Here is a 4,756-nt window from a genome sequence, read left to right as displayed (position 1 = left end):
TTGGCATCCAAGTGATGGTCATACCAATCTTTTTAAAAATTTAACTGGATCAAAAATGACTTTGAATACTCGTTCCTTGACTCCCATATCATGATATGAAAAGCCATCTCCAAATATGTAAAAGCTTTGAATTCCTCTCCCATAATTGAAGTAAAAATCATCCCATTTGAGTAACACTTTATTGGGATTTAAATATTCTCCTGTTAATTCTTGAAGAGAATGGTAAAAAAGACTATTGATATGAGCTAATGCCTCTTCTTCTAAACATTGAGGATGATCCTTCATATATGAAGAAATTGCTGACGTCGTTTGTCCATGGAGCTTGTCATCCTTCATTAGCACAATAAAAATGTTAATATTGTCAACATGATTTTAAAAGTATATGTATTTAATCATCAAAGTAAAATGGAAGAAAAAAAACCTCAAATTCACGAATATCATCAACTAATCGTGCCGTCAACCATAGGAGCTCATACAATCTTGATTTATTGAGAAATATTTTCTCGATAGCTTCATCTTCCAATTTAGGAACTGCTAGGAGGATCAAGTGCAATGATAATAGTCCAGTTACTCCAGTTATTGAAGCAACCTTTATGTACTCATTATAATTTGGAACATATCGACCTTCTTTCCATTGGGCCTCCTTTAAAACAGCTTTAGCATATTCAGCCCACTGAAACACAATATTCATATTTAGTACAAAACTTTAAAAAATGATTCTTTCTTGTATTACTATCACATTTATACATAACACATCAATTAATATAAGATTATAGTTTGAACTAAAACTTATTTAGGGCAAGTATGCATATAGCTTTTGTAATGAACTGGATCATGTCACGTCCTTGGATTTGAGTTGCCTCACTTGTCAATTCATGTAATGTTTTGAAAATAAATTTGAGAGTTTTCTTGTACTTATCTGGAATATTTTCTATAATGGAAATGTTCCAACCTTGAACAATAGCCTTGGAAACAAGTTCAGCTTGCTCAAGTGTCAAGTAATCATCAAAAAGATCATCTAACAGAGAAACGAGTGTTGCCGCTTTGGCCAAAGCTATCCTGCTGTGACCAAATTCTGCATTGTCAATGGCACTAAGTGCCAACAGATAATATTCAATTGAACGCTCCCTAAATGCAATCAATTTTGAGACCCCAGAATTTCGCCACCAACTGCAATGAAAAATAATCAAATTAATTTGTACTTGAATTGGAATCAAAATCAAAATGATAAGAAGTGATATCATCCCAATTTGAAAAAAAGATTATTAATAGCACTTTCTATGGTTGGAAAGTCTAGTCCGAAGACCACTAATTTACTTAACAAGTGGCACGATAAAGTATTCTACAAACTAAGATGTAGATTCTTATGACCTATAAAACTAAGAGATATGATTTATGTTAAACCATACCGAAAATAATCCTAGTATTTGTTCAATTTCTACCACGCTAATAATTACCTCGACAGTTTCTTTGTTTCCATCTTGTATATATCTTGCAATATATTGAAATCAAGTTTGGCCAACTCTAAAACGATTTTGTCCTTCAACCTGAAAGATTGACAAATATATATAATAATTTTTTTTTAAATATGATATTTGTAACCCCGAAAAAGTAATTTTTATGATAACAATGTGCAGCGCGCGGCTCTTACCTGGAAACATCCAGTTCATATATTTCGATATAACTTCGAGCCTCCCATCGAGAGAAAGTAGAAGGCCATTCATAATGGAGAGCCTACTCAGCCTATAAAATTCAAGAGGAGACGAAATTGTAATCAGTATAAATTTTGTGTAAACTCTAGCTTGGTGGCTTCACAAACAATCCAAAAATTCATGACCTCTCTTAGAAAAGTGTTGTGCTTTATATCTTGAGATTTCTCTAATAACTGTCTTATATAAGCAGAGCTGAAGACTTTAGCGTCTTCCATAACCGCCTCTCCAAGAAATGACATACTTGAAGCTTTTAAGATGTTGATCATAGTTGTCATCATGTGTTGCTCATCACCACGGAAAATGAACTGCCCTTTACTGTCCTTGAAGTTGTTCAACACATCTTTCCAATGCACAACATTTTAACAAATAAGTAATTAATTAGTGATTTGAAATTGGGAAGGGCAAAAGTAAGATGCTCATAAGTTATTAGTTACCTGCAGACACATCATAACGACAGAGTCGAAGCACTCTGAGTCCCAAAGCCGTGGCATTCAAATCCTTTGTAGCGCTTACGCAGTCTGATCCTATTCCCACACTCATTGGTAATGCATTCGAGCTTGGAAAGAAGGATCCTGAAGTGGTTAATAGATGACTTCAAAATCATGAAACTCTACTCCCCAATGTGTTTGAGAGACTCTTCTAATCCTCTATTCATTTTCTCCAATGTGAAGAGCCTTTCCTCTAGATAATTGAGATCAACATACTCAAACTTCTCATTTTCCACTCTCTCCTTTCCATAAGCACCCAGACCACCAACAATAAAGGCATCCTTTCCCATTGTAGAATCTTCCACTCAATAATTTTTTTTCTAGGGCACATTAGTTTATCTTGACCTTCCCTCACTTAAACCTGATGGTTGAAGAAGATTTCATAAAATACTATAAAGATAAGATGGGTCAATTTTCTTGACTAAGCTCTACTAAAATTAAGGTAATCTGTAAACAGAATATATTAGATATGACATTTGATGTTTACATGCCTGTCAAGGTACAAGTAAAATTTTACTCCAATATTTTAAGGAGATATTAATGTTGATGTTATGTGTGTTTCATTTTCAAAGATAAAAAACATGGTGCTCTTTGAATAACTTCTCAAGTGCTAAGAAGATACAATTTTATCTCCTCTAGGATAAATACTACATTAATAAATCTTGAGAGGCTAAGTTTATGATCAATAGAAGCCCCTTATGATCAAGGATTTGATAGAAACATATCTAATAGCCACACATTGGGGAATTTTTTGGAGCACATTGACAAACAATATATTCTTAGAAACAAATATGAGGAGACATATATGCATTGTCAATTTTTATGACAAGAAAAAATCAATATATCCAAAAAATATAATAGAGTTTCTAATGATTAATCCACTAGGATCAACTACAAAAAAATGCCTTCCACATGAGAGAAAAACGAGAAAAATAATGCCTCATTATTGGCACAATGGATTAGATTAAATTAGATGCTAAAATAAAATATTAACATTTGACACCTTATAAATAAATTATTTAGTAGTAGGACTAGATCAATGTAGTGTAATAAACTATACTCTTTAATTGTAAACCAACTTTGACACTCTTCTTTGAAATTACTTCAATTTCCACTTCCTTGGATGATTTTAGGATAACTTATAACCTTGAATTTTCCCCAAACTCAAGGATATGCATGTTCAACCAAAAACTAAAAACTTAGTTATCTTATTCTACATTTAATTTCTATCAAAAATAAAAAGTAGGGCCAAATCTAATATAACAAGCCTATATAATTAAACTCCCTCTTGGAGAGATTATTTTGGTCGCCCAAGGTACCCAATGCATGTTTTCTATAAAAATCTTTTGAAATTTGAAATTTTATGAGTGCTAGCCTTGACATTATAGATTCTAGTCTCAATTATTTATAATACTTTTATGTTACATATTTATCAAAAACTAGCCTTGTGGCTCATGTAAAACATAATATCTTTTCACATTATTATATACAATATTGATGATAGAAAATATTTGCAAAATACCATACATCCTATCTATAAATTTGAAGGATTTAAGACATTAAGTAATTGCCATTGTTTATTGAAATATTTGAGAATTATGTCTGAATCATTTCCTTTTTTCCATATGTCATACTGCATTTAATGTGAGATTCATTTTAGGTTATAATTGCCTCAGCCTTCTCTAGCCTAGTAGTTGATATTGGTGCTGGAGCTATTGCTATTACAAGAATGGTTTCACTCAAATAAAAGCCCACAAAAGTTCATTCCCAAAGTATTTCATGAGGTAATTCCTCTCGTAATATTATTTCAAATGTCAAGGAATTTGATAGTGCATGTGCATGGTTAGAACAAAATACCTTGATAGGTTGTTTTGAGTGTCACACTCCTTTTGAAAGCATGCTACAGGAATGGGTTTTCAAAGCTTTGGACACCATAGGGTGTCCACCTTGAGGCTTTCTAAAGCCTTACAAAGGTATTTGTTCTTATTTTCTTTGGAAATTAAAGCCAAGCTGAGCATGTGTTTTCTTGAGGCCCCTAGTCTGCTAGGTCCTCTTTGCTTCTCTTTTAGAGATAGTCTCATGATTTATCCATCTTAGGTGATAGAAAACCCAAGGTTCCCATTTGGTTCAAGTTCCCTGTGCTTTCCATTCCATGCTAGTAATTCTTGCAAGTTGTACAAACTTTGGGCTAGGTTATTTGCATTGAGCCCTACATTTTTTTAATGCTCATCTTCAACATAGGGTGTGTGTTGAGGTTGATCTATCTATGGACCTCATAGAATTTATGGAAATCTAAATAGGTGGTACCACCTTGACCAAGAATGTTCTTTACTAAAAACTACCAAACACTTCCTACAAGTCACTGTTTGTGGAAAATAAGATTATGGATTGTCCCTTCCTAGAATGCAATTGTTAGCTAGCACTAGACATGAAACTGACTCTTCCCATCAAAATGAAGGAATGGACTATTTTTTTGAAGAAGAGAAAAGGCGTTGCTGCATCCAAGGTAGGCTCTTTACCTTAATATAATGGTGAACCCATCTCAAGTCTAGCACT

The 4,756-nt window shown here is 33.2% G+C and overlaps 1 pseudogene across 1 annotated transcript; it reads right to left on the bottom strand.

The window, feature by feature from the left end:
* Positions 1-782: 782 nt before the first annotated feature.
* LOC149549994 (delta-selinene synthase pseudogene) lies at positions 783-1,581 on the bottom strand (annotated as a pseudogene). Its single transcript, XR_016354292.1, has 2 exons — positions 1,458-1,581; positions 783-1,170 (listed from the first exon to the last, which is right to left on the bottom strand). The product of XR_016354292.1 is annotated as a delta-selinene synthase pseudogene (transcript).
* Positions 1,582-4,756: the final 3,175 nt, after the last annotated feature.

Source organism: Cupressus sempervirens, chromosome 7 (assembly GCF_028749045.1).
Source record: "Cupressus sempervirens isolate cs-2001-9-10 chromosome 7, ASM2874904v1, whole genome shotgun sequence".
Taxonomy (NCBI): domain Eukaryota; kingdom Viridiplantae; phylum Streptophyta; class Pinopsida; order Cupressales; family Cupressaceae; genus Cupressus; species Cupressus sempervirens.
Note: the sequence above shows the minus strand (reverse complement) of the source record. Positions and strands in the feature narration are given on the sequence as shown.